The sequence below is a fragment of the Mycteria americana genome, chromosome 19 (assembly GCF_035582795.1).
Source record: "Mycteria americana isolate JAX WOST 10 ecotype Jacksonville Zoo and Gardens chromosome 19, USCA_MyAme_1.0, whole genome shotgun sequence".
Taxonomy (NCBI): domain Eukaryota; kingdom Metazoa; phylum Chordata; class Aves; order Ciconiiformes; family Ciconiidae; genus Mycteria; species Mycteria americana.
Genome location: NC_134383.1, coordinates 8,657,933 through 8,672,814, shown reverse-complemented (window position 1 = coordinate 8,672,814; position 14,882 = coordinate 8,657,933).

Below are 14,882 nucleotides of genomic sequence, written 5' to 3'. Positions count from 1 at the left end.
CTGATGCCACGGACATGCAAGGGAGGAGCTCATTACCGTTGTAATGTTGCTGGTGCTGGGCGAAGAAAGCCAGGAGGTGTTCTCAGCTTCCCGTTTGCGTTGATGCTGTGGATGCTTTGGGTTACCCTGTGGCAGCGTCATGCCTAAACAGGAGGGGAGCACACACGAGTCGGTAGGACACAGCGCCTTTGCCAACAAGCTGACCAAATGGTGAGAAGAGCTTTGAACTAGGAATGGCTGAGGAGGGAGGTTACGACGCACAGTCAGGGGAGGAGGTGGTGGACAGGGGTATAAAGCAAAGGGGGACAGGCAAGGGCAACGAGAGGGACCTGATGGAGAAGGATGAGAGACACCTGCCCCTCAAGTGTATGTGTGCAAATGCTCGCGGCCTGGGAAACTCAAAGGAACTAGAGCTCTGCATGCAGTCACACAACTAAAACATCGTTGGAATAACTGAGATGCGGGGGACGGCTCGCATGGCTGAGTGCTGCGCTGCATGGATGCGAGCTCTTCAGGAGAGCTGGCTAGAGGAGGAGGGGGGGGTGCCTTGTATTTGAAGGAGCAGCTCAGATAGACGGGACAATCGAGTCTGAGAGAGAGCGTGTGGGTCAGAAGCAGAGGAGAGGCGAGGCAGTGCTGGTGACATCGTGGTGGCAGCGTGTTGCAGACCCCCCCCTACTCAGAGCAAGGATGTGGATGAAGTCTTCCTGAAAGCACGTGGGGAAGTCTCCGTGTCACACGCCCTGATTTTCATGGGGAACTTTAACATCCCCGAGACCTGCTTGCAAGGCGGCAAGACGCAAGCAGTCAGGGAGATTTCTGGAGGGCGTCAGGGCCAGCTTCTCGCTGCAGGCACTGGCGGGGCCAGCCGGGCTGATGCACAGCTGCGTCTGCTGTTCTCCCATAGGGAAGAATTCTTTTTGGGACGTGGTAATCAATGGTAGCTTTGGCTGTGGGGACCATGAAACAGCCGGGTTCTGAGAGGTCCTGAGAGGAGTGGGGAAGGAGAGCAGCAAAGAACAGGTCCTGCACTTCTGGTGAGCACGCAGCTTCTGCAGCAAAACGATAGCTGGGATGCTACGGGAAGCAGCTGTGAGGGGCAAAGGAGGTCAGGGACGCTGGCAGACTTTCATGGACAGCCTCCAGCAAGCACAAGAATGGTCCGTTGCAATACTCAGGGAAACAAGCAGGCATACGAGGAGATGTCTGTGTGTGGAGGAGATGTCTGTGTGTGGAGGGACGCAGCCCAGCACAGCTTCTCTTACATTTTTGCTGCAGGATGAATCTGAAGAGGTAATGAAGAGCATCCAAAGCCCCCCAGCTGATCTCCCAGTTCTTGCAAGTGTGGCAAAGGATGAGACGTCCCAGCAGCTGTCCCAGGATGGGGACCTGGATCTCTGTGTGGCAGGCACGGCTGTCATAGTAGCCTACAAAGGTTCTCCAGACCTGGGTGAGGGAGGCAGGACAGGTAGCAGGGCTGAGGGGCAGCAGCTGCCACCAAAGCCCTGAACCCAAGACTCTGCCCGGGGAAGGATCCCCGGCGAGTCAGAGCTTTGGAGGGCCCTCGCAAAGCTGCTAGCCCCCTGGGCAGCAGAGCAGGGAGAGCTGCCAGGCCTGGGCTCCCGCCATGCTCCTTGGGCAGTGCTGCCCTGCACAGGACTGGGGGCCGAGATGGCTCCCGGCAGAGAGGGAAGTGGGGAGAGAAGACCGTGGGAAAAAGAAAGAAACCAAGACCCTCACTCCAGGGCAGAGCCTTGCTGAATGCCTCAACCGGTGCCCAGGCTTGCCTCGCAGGCATCTCTGAGCTGCAGCTGCAGGTGCTCCGGTGTGCAGGGAAGGGGAGACAGCCTGGCTGGAGAGTGCCTGGCTCCTTACCTCCACCGAGGAGCAGCTGGCCAGCAAATCGCTCAGCCTCCCAATCCTCCCCACAGCCCTCTCACACGCAGCTGCGCTCCGGCAGTTGGTGAAGGTCAGCAGCATCTGGGAGGAGAGAAAGCGCTGATGTGCCCTGGGAGCTGGTGCCCGCGCCAGCAGAAGCAGCGCTGCTGAAGTCCTGGCTGGACTCGCAGAGTCCTTGTGGCCGGGCAGGTGGGCAGATGCCACCCCCATGGCGGCATCTGCTCCTTTCCGTGCCCTTCCCCAGAACACAGCCCTGTGTCCCTTCTCCATGGAGGCCGGGCTTTTGGGCAGGAGCTTGCCTGGGGGCTCTGCAATGGGGGAATGGGGATACGGCCCCCGGGGAGCTTCAGGGCTGGGCTCTCTGAGCAGGACAGGCAGGTCCCTGTGGGTCTCTGCCCCGGTCAGGTCTGGGGAGGAAAGCGCGAGGGACCGCGAGGCAGGGGAAGAGCAGCACCAGCTGCTGCCGCTGCGGTGCCTAAGGCTGCAGAGGGGAAGTCCCATTGACTGCAGCCAGGAGACACCAGGCTCCTGGAAGAGCAAGGTGGGCCAGCCCTGGCTCCCCCAAGGGAGCTGGGCACCCTCCCTGCAGTGTGCTCTGTGCGTGGCACTGGGCTGGGGACCGTCCGCTCAAGAGTGGACACTCCCTTCCCTCCAGGGTGAGGAACAGCCCCTGCCAACCCCACCCTTTGCCAGTGCCACACCTGTAAGATTGTCTGCAGCTCCGCGAAGCCGGAGGAGGGAGAGCTGAGCAGCAATGTCCACAGCATGCTGTCCATGGCATCCAGGGTCTGCAAGGAGGACAAAGGCTTGTGGCAGTCTTTCTGCGATCCCTCTCACCCCCGGAGTCGGATCTGAACTCCCCACGCCACGGGAGGACACCTGCGCTGCCTCGCGGTGCCCGAGGGAGGGCTCGGGGCAGACAGGCTGCTGTGGGCAGAGCAGCCTGTGGCACTGGACGTGGCCAGGCCCATGGGAAGGGGACGAAGGGATGAGGGTGGGAAAGCAAAGCCGAGACCCTGCCCTGCCTTGGATCTCCGGTTGTCTCTCAGCACGCGGCAGCCAGGGAGCAGCCCAGAGGGACTGGGGGCTCCTGTAGCTCAGCCAGCACTTACCTCAAAGTAGAGAGTAGCGGCCTCGCCCTGCATGTCCGTGTTTGGAGGAAGCAGGAAGACGCTCCTGAAGCAGGCCTCTAAGAGGCTTTCCTTTTTGCCCTCCAGCACCCTCTCCACTTTGCTGCAAAGAGAGAGAGAGGGAACTGTGGGACGCTGGTGCTGGGAGCGGTGCCTCGATGCCTTGGGCAGGTGGACACGGACCTCTGGAGCAGGGGTCCCCGAGAGGGATGGAGGGTGTGCAGGGAGCCCCGCCAAGAGGCACCTCCTCCCTCCCCGACATGGCCTGGGCCACAGGACAGTCCTGGCAGGCAAGCCTCCCGCCTCCCGCCTCCCGCTTTGGGGAAGAGCCGAGAGGTGGCGGGGAGCTGCAGGATCCCTCTGGCCTCCCCTGCGCCCTCCCAACAAGCCGCCAGCAGGGCAAAGCAGAGGCCCTCTGACGGCGCCGCTGGACTCTGCCTGGATGGGGGATGCCCCCGGCCAGGCCCAGGGCCACGGGCTGTGGAGAGGTGCCAGCCAAACCAGGGGCTGGGCAGGTACCTCAAGGCGGCGATGGCAAGCATGGCTTGCTGCCGCACCGCTGTGTGCAGGCGGTCCCTGGGCTCCTCTTCCAGCAGCACCTGCAGAGCACAACCGGGATGGGACCTGGCAGCCGCCAGCACCCAGTGCCAGCAGACCCAGCAGCAGGCAGTGGGGCTGGCGGAGACCCTCTGCCCCCGCCCCGGCACCGGCCCCCAGAGACCCCCTGCCACCCCCGCTGCTGGGGTCTCTGCTGGCGGGGCTTCTCAGCGGCACCCGAGTCCCCTCGGGGCAGCTCAGTGTCCACGCACGCTTGCCCCTGCCCTCCCCCTGCCCATGCGCCGTCCTCACGGTGGGCCGGTGCCCAGGGACCTTGCCCCCTCCCCAGACCTGCCGGCTGTCCCGTCACCTTGATATTCTCTGCCAGCTCAAATCTGTGGCAGAACGCATTCAGGCCCTGTGACAAGCCTTTGTGCCTGCCAGCTTTGCACAGGGTGCAGATGGTCTCCAGGAACTGCGTCCTCTGGGCCTCCTCCTGGCAGCCGCGGGACAGAGAGACAAACGGGGAGCGTGAGAAGGTAGAGACGTGGCCAGCAGGACTGGAGCGCTGGGGCTGCAGTGCTGGGCAGACCACCTGGGGGGAGCAGCTCTGCCCAGCCAGCAGCCCCCCAATAGCCCCGGCAGCAGGCAGCAGAGCCGGCGGCCCCGTCAGGAGGTGCAGGCACAGCTGCCATGGAAATGGCCACGGTTACCTTTTCTGAGCTCTTTAGAAAAGCCTGGATGAACTCCATGGATTCTTTTTCCTTTCTGTACAGAGCCAGCCAGCTGGCAGACGCAGCAGAGGAGGCACCTAGTGAAGGAGGAGAGCAGGGAGGGCTGTAGAGAGGGGCCGAAGGCCAACGCGAGGACAGGAAGGAGCTCTGCCCTCCGTCCAGCCCCATGCCCGCTCCCCTGGCGCAGTCTCCCCGTGGGTGTCCAGGCTGGAGGGTGCCCGGCAGATGGGCTGCGATGCCGGAGCGCAGCGCGGCGCAGAAAGCCACGAGTGCACCGGGCTTAGGAACTGGCTTGCAGGCAGGCTGGAAAGGTCCCCGTCCCCCACCACCGCTGCCTCCTGCCAGGCCAGCTGCCTCTTGCTGCCCGTATGCCGGGGCAGGAGCCGGGTGCCCTCTGCTCTCTCCCGCCCTGGGGGAGGCTGTGCTGGGGCTGGCTCCCAGCCCTGAGCAGCATTCCGGCAGTGCCACGCTCCCCGCCCATGGGACCCCCACTGCCGGTGTGCCGGGGAAACAGGACGCTGGCGTTGATCAGGGTGCGGTCGCTGGCCCCAGCCCGCTGGGGCCCCTCACTTACTGGTCTGCAGCGGCCTGGGCACGCACACCTCGTAGGGCTGCGGGGGAGAGCTGCTCTTCTGGGGAGCCCTCTTCTCCACCCAGGCCTCCCTGGGGCGTCTGGGGGGTCTCTGCGCCATCCTGAGCGGGACGGAGGAAAGGGGTAGGGGCGGGGAAGGGGGAAGCTTCGGTGAAATGCCTCGGCACCGCGGGGCTGCCGGGGGTGGCGGGGAAAGACGTGGGCTGTGCTCAGGGGCTCCTCGCCAGCTCCACGCTCCCGCCCTGTCCCGTCGCCGTCCTGCCGGACACTGTGGGGCAGGGGCTGCGTCTGCGTTGACCATATGCAGCGCCACAGGGTGTCAGAGAGGCGGGTCACAAAGGGCACCGTTGTGACCCGCCACTCAGGCCGGGAGGGGCAGAGTGTCCTCCGCGGGGGGCACGTGGCCCGCTCGCCCCTGGGCACGTGGGTCCTCTTGGGGTGCCCCAAGCCCCACGTTTGCCCTCATGTTCCCTGGAGACCTCCCTGTTGCTCTCCAGCTGTCCCAGAGCCCCGTGTTCACGTGTCCCGGCGTGCCCCCAGCACCTTCCGTTCCCTTCAGAACGGCGAGAAGCCCATTTCTGCAGGGGCTGCATGCAAGTGTTACAATTTGAGTGTTTTGGCCTGTGGGGAGTGTTCTCTCCAGGCAGGGGTGTCTTATGCTTGGGTTTTAGCAAGATGGAAGCTTCTCCCTGCAGCGCTTTCTGCTTTAAGTTCGGAGCCGGATAAGGAAATGTCAGGCTAGTATCCTAGCCGAGTGTTTCTGTTCCAACTGACTTTTTGTGTTGCTAATGAAATCTTTGGTAATCTCATGCAAATCTTTAATCCTTCCTGTGATGATGCTACACTGGCCACAGTGCGCAGTTCAGCACAGATGGGACGAGATGCTCTCTTCACATTGCTACAGTTTCTGGCATCTTACAATGCACATCCTTTCCTCCGTTCTGAAAAATCTTTCAGCAAAAAGATGTCTACACCTGCTCCTCTCCTCTGATCGTTGTTTGCTGTTACAACTGTGGACGGAACGTTAACATGGTGTATTGCTTACGAGATGCTACCAGAATGGGAAACGTGAACAAAAGATGCTCTCTTTTCTAAACGGTCTTACCATGTTGACTCTGTCCCCTCATTTACAGTCTAAGAGACAGAGAGCTTGAAGGGTGGTTCAGAAATGTCTTCTTTAGACATACGGATCTCATTGGGATCCAAATAAAAGTTGGCCGATGTGAACAGCATCTAAGCTGCTCTTTATTTGGGCCTTTAGAGATTTCTAGATATTGCTAAGGTGGGCAGCAGAGAGGACAAACACTACTTGATGATGTCTGCAGTCACGGATGACAGAATCACAGAACGGCTGAGGTTGGAAGGGACCTCTGGAGGTCACCTGGACCTGGGCCAAGCCCCTGCTCAAGAAGGGACTCCCAGAGCTGGTTGCCCAGGACCATGTCCAGATGGCTTTTGCGTCTCTCCAAAGGTGGAGACTCCACAGCCTCCTTGGGCAACCTCTGCCAGGGCTCAGCCACCCATGCAGTAAAAAAGTGGTTTCTGATGTTCAGAGGGAACCTCCTGTGTTTCCGTTTGTGCCCGTTGCCTCTGGTCCTGCACTGGGGACCACTGGAAAGAGCCTGTCTCTGTCCTCTTTGCACCCTCCCTTTGGGTATTGATACACATTGATGAGGTCCCCCCGAGCCTTCTCTTCTCCAGGCTGAGCAGTCGCAGCTCTCTCAGCCTTTCCGCAAAGGACAGGTGCTCCAGTCCCCTCATCATCTTCGCGGCCCTTTGATGGACTCTCTAGTATGTCCATGTCTCTCTTGTGCTGGGGAGCCCAGAACTGGACACAGTGCTCCACGTGTGGCCTCACCAGTGCCGAGTACGGGGGAAGGATCACCTCCCTCGACCTACTGGCAATAGTCTCACCGCCTGCAGAAGCTCTCATTCACCTCTGACTTCCCTGGAAAAGAACTCTTAGGTGTCTGTAGCTCCGTCCACATATATACATATACATATGTTTCTTTATTTCTTTTTTAATTTCCAGAGCTATGACAAAGGGAAAAAAATGAGCTACCACATGCCTCTGGGTTGTTTCCCTTCTTAAAATATGTTAGGATGTGCAAGCGAGTTTAACCCTGAGGTTAAACTTACAGTGTAACAAAGTGAGAAAACGCTGGAGATGGCAGACCACGAAAGGAGACTATAAACCTGCTGCGCTGACTTGCTACCTGCTACCGCATGTGTTTGACTTGCTCCTGTAGTCCGGCAGACCTGCAGTGCTCCCCCAGCGTCCGCGAAGGGGCACGCCAGAGAGGACAGCGGAGGGGTCAAGCCTCCCTAACCAAGGGTTTTGTTGGTCTCTGCTTCTTCCACGATTCAGACCTTAATCTCTGCCAGGAAAAGGGTGGCCCCACTGACTTTTGTTTTCTGTTATCCCATAGATATGGAAAATGCCAAAAGGATCAATAAATCCATTCCTTAGAAGAAATAAGTCACGTGAATGTTTCCTTGTTTTACATCTCTTTGCCTTCAAAACCCTTTCAAATCTCACTGCAGTTGCAAAGGGCAGGTCTGGGTTCGTCCTGTTTGTCCTGATGGGCTAAGACTGCCCCTGCTAAGACCGCAGGTGGAAACTGGCTGTGCCTATACTCCCGTACGGGCTCTCCTTCACCGTCTGCTGACGAACAGGTGTATTGACTGTGTTACACGTCAGCTTGCTGTCTACTTATGAAACGGCCCTCAGTTCAGATCACAGGCCTAAGCCCAGGTGGTCGCACTTAGTTTGTTTTCTGTTTCTTCTTGTTCCGGTTCTTTTTCTTCTGAACATCCTTGCCAAGGTCTACACAGAAATCCGAGCATGACGTCAGTTTGCCATACCCGTGCAGAAGGATGCTTGCAGTCGCACACACATTCCTCTCTCTCCCTCCAAACGTGGACAGCTCGAGGTAGACTTCCAGAAGATACCAGCTCTTCTCTGGATTCTCTTTTGTTCTTTGCTCGTGAAACATGGTAATATTTTTTTAGGTATTCCTTCAGGAGACCTATTTCTATCTAACATTGACAGGATAATGAGAGGGTGACTCATAGCCCACCCTATTGCTATTTTTATAGCGTGATCCTACCACAGGGCAAGGCTCTAGAAAAGGATGTTACATGACCGTACGTTAACCTAAGAAGCAGAACTCTGAAATGAAGTGCCTCGTTCTTTCCCGTCAGTGCAGGAGAAGTCTACCTCCACTGACTGGGGGAAAAACAAAAAAAATCTAACCTCAAAAGCAAACTTTCACATGGCAAAATTTAGGAAAGACGAATCCACGCTGGCTTGTACTTGCCAGGCCAGAGTTTTCACTGGCAATTGATGGAGGTCCTCGTCTTCAGTCCTGCTGTTGTTTGTCACAATATGTCTCCCAATCTTGGGAAGTTCCTGTAAAGGACACGTGTTAAATGATGTCGAAAGCTGCTGCCTCCACCAGACTCAGGCACCCCAGGATTCCTGCTCTGCAGCCACTGGAGCCCATCCTGACGCACCCTGAGGACTCTCTGTCCCAGGCCAATGGATGGGGCTGCTGCTTTCCCCTTTGCAGGCTCGGCCAGTAGGACGCCTGAGTGGGTACCCCACAGAGGGGTACACACACACACACACACACACACACACACATACACAGGCATACAGGAGACACTCGTACAGCCAGCCCCACACATTGCCACAAGCAGAGCATTGCCTTGAACAACACCCATGTATAAGACTACCGCATCTTGCATAAAAGATAACTGGAGACAGTCAAGTCCCACTCCTCCTCTCGGGCTGAACAGGACTGAAGCTCACTGGTGAAAACACACGTGGTATCGCTCTCGCGATTCACAAGCACGCCCACCTTCACGGATCCCTCAAACGTCAGCGTGGGCCCTCCGTCCATCTAACACCCCTGCCCAGATGTGCGTGGTCCCACAGGCCACCCCCAACTCTCCATAATCCTCATAGAATAGAACGGAATCATTTAGGTTGGAAAAGACCTTTGAGATCATTGAGTCCAACCGTAAACCCAACACTGCCAAGTCCACCACTAAGCCATGTCCCTAAGTGCCACATCTACACGTCTTTTAAATACCTCCAGGGATGGGGACTCAACCACTTCCCTGGGCAGCCTGTTCCAGTGCTTGAGAACCCTTCCAGGGAAGAAATTTTTCCTAATATCCAATGTACACCTCCCCTGGCGCGCCTTGAGGCCCTTTCCTCTTGTCCTCTTGTTCCAGCTACAAAGACCAGGCTGGCCCTCCTCAAGCCTGCACCTGTAGGTTCTTAACAGCTCATCAGCTAATTAATGGCTTGGTCTTTGTTAGTGTTGGTCCAATTGGTCCAAAGACCAATTAATTTTGGTCTTTGTTAGTGTTGTGGATTACCCTGGGTAGTCAGCTCAGCCCCACACCCTCGCTCACTCCCCCTTCCCAGTGGGATGGGGGAGAAAAGAGGAAGGGCAAAAGTTGCAAGGCGAGAACGGGAAAATGCAGAGGGAGAGGTTGGATTGTTGTAGCCCGCGTAGTGAGGAACTCAAGACTTCAGGAGGAGAAAATCAACATTAAAAGCTGCAAAAATCCTAATGGGAAAAATCAACGAGCTGGAGGACAGTGACTCGGCAAGACTCCAGATCAGCCCAGTGCATGGGGCAGCGGACCCCCACCCTTCACACCCTGGCTGAAGCCTGCCTGGCCAGCAAAGGCTCTGAAGTATCTCCGTCAGGGAGCATGCTAACACCTCACATAGTGCCTTGCTACTCTTTGCCATCTTTTGTGTAAAGCGGGTTTTTTGGTGAAATTGCACACACCCTGCTTGCAAAGCCTCTGCACGTGGCAAAAGATGCAACAAAGGCACCCAGCAAGGGAATGCTGCATCTGGCACCTAAAGTGATTTTTTTCTTGGAGAAGGCAAAATTGCCACTCAGCTTTTTCATCTGCAGCCACATCTCAATGCTCTTGCGTAGTCTTCCCTCGGATTCTGTTCAGCCCCAGCTCATGGAGAGTTCACTCATTCAAGTCAATCACCATTTCTTTGCTGGAATTCTTACCGATAATAGTAATTGACTGACTGCACTGCTTCTCCTCTGCTTTAAATTGCACCGTCATCCGACACTACACTAAAAAAGACTGACAAACCTCCAAAAAACACCACCACACCAACGCTGGGCACTCTGAGAAACCCCAATGCTCTCCATGGCACTAGGAAAAAATGAAGCCTCTTATTTCACTTGACCTGCTAGCTGGGTAGCTTCCAGTACTTTTGCATAATCTTCCCTTGGATTTTTGTTTTAAAGCTTTCCTCCTGGTATTTGCAGTGTAAAAAAGGTCTTAGACCTACAGAGCAAAAGATTACAACAGAAAATCTTTTTAAAAAACTCTTCTCTCGCTACATCTAAGCCCATCCTCTTAACAGACACCATAACATTTTCCGAGAACATGTTATGGTTATGAAGGATCAACGACTGATTGATTCCTTAGCTGTTTAGGTTCACCTAACTAAAGGGAACTCTAGGGAAATGCATGTTTTCAAGTACTTTGGTACCTCAGCATTTTTAGCCGACAACAACAACTCTGCCAGTACTCACTTCTTATGAAATCTTTCTGATTTCATAATCAGATTATCACTATGCCATCCTCAGAAGAAAAAGAGAGCATCTTCTGAAATTTACCTCGCTGTCTTTGGGGAAGAGAAAACCCCAAACCAACACACACAACATCATCATTTGGAAAGCAGTCTACAAGGCCTTGCAGGGCAACCCTTACCCACAGGTGCTGCAAGCCTAAAGACAGCAGAACAGAAGAGAGACAAGAGAGAACGTGCACCAAAAACTACTGTGATACCAGGCCCTTGGTTTCCAGCACGGGGCTTTGGCGGGGCTTTGATTTTTCCATCACTGTAAGTAGCTCTACTCAGAAAATAAACGTAAAAGGTGGTCAGACATCTAGATTGGGAAGGAGGGGGTGGGGGAAGGGAATTTAAAAAAAAAGAAGACAAAAGAAACCCCATCATTGCCACACTCCTCCCAGGGAAGACCTTGGGACTCTGACAACTGCCTGTAGCTCCCCACTTTCTGCTTGAGGAACACGCTTCATTGCCCTTAGGACCAGAAGGGCAGTGGGAGAGTGAGAATAAGAGCAGAGGAAAACAGGTAGAGAACAGGACTTGTGCTTTGAACCTGTATTCCTGAGACTCCTTCTGTAATAGCAGTAGTCTTGTAGTTTATCTTTCTTTAAGAACTGGACCTGGACTAATAACATTTCTTCCATTTGGATTCACATTTCAGTTATAGTAATAAGAAGAGTCCTGACTTCACATAGAAGGTCTGTTCCCTTTTTGCCCTTAACAGGAGTTTGAGCAGAAAAGATTTCTGTCCCACATAGCTCTTTCAGCAAGTTCTCGAGATGCATAATTTCCAAGGGCACACTTTTTTTGCCCTCTCTCATGCCCTATATACTTAAGGCAAGAAAGACCATAGCCACACCATCTTTAGAAAATCAGCACGCAAAGCTTCTCTTTTTCACTCCTTTCTGTTAAAAAGAGTTGAGAAGTTAATGGACAGATTTGCCCTTACATTGAAAGTTTTCAGGAGAGTATGAAAAACCTCTTTTGGAAAGGATTAGGCACCCAGCACACAAAACCAAACTAAGCTCAAAGTTCCGTGTTCAGCGACTCCTGAAATTTGCCAAGGCAAAAGGGGGAAGCCAGAAACCAAAACAGGCAGAGACACACACCTGACAAAGCAAACATGGAGACAATGGCAAGAAACAAACCTCACCAGTCACACTAACTGATGGGCTGTCAAGAATCCACAGGCTCCCCTTCCAGGAAGATCCAGCTGGACTTTGCAAGCTGCAAGACTGTCATCCAGGGGGCTTGTTTTACAAGGCAGGCCTTGTTTTCCTTAACTGTTTTCCTATTGCAGAAAGCAAAAGGAATGTATACCTCTCGCTAGGCATCCTTTTCAGCTTTGAAAGACAGAGACGTAGTTTGAACTAAAGTCACACCAGAGTTATATATTGGAGGGACAATACAAAAAGTGCTTCTTGCTTTTTTTAAAATGCTGAACGACTCATTTATTGTCTTGGAAAATGGCATTTTCAAAGGTCTGGAGCACTCAACAAAGTAGGAAGAATTAAAAAAAAAATAATCAAGGATATAGTCCGGCAATGGAAAAAGAAAGAGGTTAAGCTTTGGAGACTAAAAGGGGGAAGAACGCCTTTGGAAAACATCTAAACGTGTTCTGGTTGAATACAGCGGATCCTGTTAAGGCCGACGTGGAGTCTGACCTGCGAGGATCTTCTGAGAGCAAGGCAGATGACACAAGAGCCCGACGACAAAGCTAGTCTTAGCACAATTCTGCTCTGCAGCTGCATCTGAAGGGTAGAGGAGGCCGGCAGAAAAGGCTTTCTACATCATCATAGGCTGCCTTGCTGGGCTTTGCGAGCACCCCCTCCCAGCGCTCCTCCTTCCACGCTGAAGGACCCCGTATCACCCAGTCTGCCCAACTGCTGCCCTGAGCACCCCTGCACTGATAGGCAGCGCTGCCTCCCAAAATACGCTCACCCCTCAATTTCTCTCCCTTGCACACTCACACAGAATGAGCAAAGGCACTAGTGTGGAGATTCGGGAACTGACTGGCAATGGGTGTACGTGGCAGGGATGCAGCTTTCCCAAGTACTGCACTCTGCAGGAGAGGGAAACGCCCCAGTGCCACAGGTGAAAGGCTTACATGCTGCCAAGCCTCATTTTCAGAGATGAGTTTAACGAAAAACCAACGAGTTTTGTTTTCTGTCTTGTGACTCTCTTGACAAAACCCACCCATGACTCGCAAACAGGGGAACTGAATGCTCTTGGTTGTGAGAGCGTCCAGGTCACAGTCCCTCCCCAGCCAAAACCAGCACTTCCCACCTACTGCATCAGGACTAACCTGGGCTGGCCTTCAGTTGTGCTGCGCTGGTGGGAGACCCCCCTAAACAGCACTGATAGGGAGCTCCAGGGTCACATGAAATGCCAGATACATTAGTCCCACTCAGCCACTCGTTGCCGAGTAGAGATTAAAGAAAGAGTAGAAATTAAAGCCGAGTAGAGATTAAAGAAGAAAGAATAGGGGAGAGGAAAAAGAGGGAGGAAGAAGAAGAACGGCTACAGACAAATACATATGTTTGTTCTATTTTATTTTTTCCACCAAACCTTTTTGTTACGCTCAGGTATTTCTTTGCAGGTGTCTGTTCGCAATATAGATACCATTTGGAAAGGATGGAAAAGATGGTGGAGTTTGCAAGGAGCTAGTCTGAGGAGGGCAGTGCATGCCAGTGCCGGTGAAAATCTGCAACGTTCAAGCAGCCGGCTGGACATCCAAATTCACACCCTGTAAGACAGAAACGTAAGGCGGAAGGCAATCGTTTGTGGCACAGCCACAGCCTTCCTAGCTGAAGGCACAAGTGGCCATGGAGGTAGATGCCACACATACTGACGGTCCCAGCTGGCAGCAGGGATGCCATTACGTGCAGCCAGAGGGACCCCAGTCCTGCTTAACGCCTGTGTGGAGAAACGGAAGCTTTTGGACCAGAAGGCGTGGCACAGCTGTAAGCTCGGCACGCCTGAGGTTTCTGTGGTGGCCATGGAAATTCTGTGCCACGGAGGGTGCCAGGGAGAAAGCTGCATATGCAGAGCTCCTGCAGGTGACTGGAAGCTCCTTGAATGAAGCCCCTGCCATTCTGCAGGTCCCTAACTGAGCTGCATTTCGCCAGTGAGCTCCTGCCCATCTCAGCCAGCACACCTGTAGCTATGCCCACAGTTTTGAAGTCTGCCAGGTGCCTGCGTGCGAAGCGCAGAAGATAACCTCCAGACGCAAACCCTTCTCATGGCAAAGCCATTGGTAGGCAGGCAGAGGGGAGGAGCCTAAGGAGTTCTGCTGCTAGAAGGAGTGCTGCCAGCTGGAAGGGAAGGAGGAGCGGACGTATGACCTACCTGCATGCCGCGTCCCCCCATTTTTCCCCAGTGTCTGCAGCGCTGCTTATACACCATAATGGTTTGTAGAGTTTTGCTGCAGATGCTGACTTGGGGGCAATGCTAGGCAGAAGGGTGTGTTGTTTTGAGTCCCCTGACGGGTTCAGACAAGGCAAAAGCTTTGGAGATAGCTGTCCAAAGTCCCCTGGGCATCTGGGGCTTTGCCTGTCACCCGTGCCTTTTTAAACAGGTTTCTGCTCCCCTTTAGCTGGGGAAAGATAGGGAGCAGCAGTAGCCGGCTGACCATCCGTGGGTGGTGAGGAACAAGAGCAACAGAGAGGGCTAGGGTTTTAGAGGGCCTCTGCTTTTAATGTGACCCGAAATCCAAAGCGTCTTCAATCGTGTGTTTGCACCAGGGTCTGCGAGAGAGCTGTAGCCATCGCTGATGGAGCAGCAGTAGCCTTTGGTGCGAGCCGATGGTGAGGGCACTGCCTGCGCTGGGCAGCTCCCCACTCACCTTCCCTTAGGGAGCAGCCAGCTCTTGCTGCTCCTCACAGGAGAGACTGTTGGCTGGCTGCCTGCATGCTGCCCAGTGCTCTTCAGATACGGCCCAGCAAGGCTCCCTGGTCCCTCTCCACCTCCTCTCTCCAGAACAGAGAGCTCTGTCCCTTCCTTTTGCTGCAGCAGCAGCTGCCCGGCCCTTCTGCCCCAGCTCTCTGGCGTGAGAGCTGGGCAGGGAGGCACACAGAAACCTTCCCGGCTTTTTTGTGCGTGTCGGAGCAGGCACCGGGTGTAACTATTTTGAATGAGTCACTTCTGCTTGCTTTTGAGACCCTTTTTTGGTACTGGTCTTTCAGGGGAGGCTTATGCAGGCAAGAAGACAACCTCTCCTGTAGCGCTGAGGAAGGGAGGGAAGAAGGAAGGAGGGTTTCTACCGTCATGTGCTCGGCTGTTTGCGGTCAGCAGCAGGGTGGCACAGGCTGGCCTGGCGCCCCTTCCCAGGGCTGGTGCTCACTTCCCCACTCACTTCCCAAGGC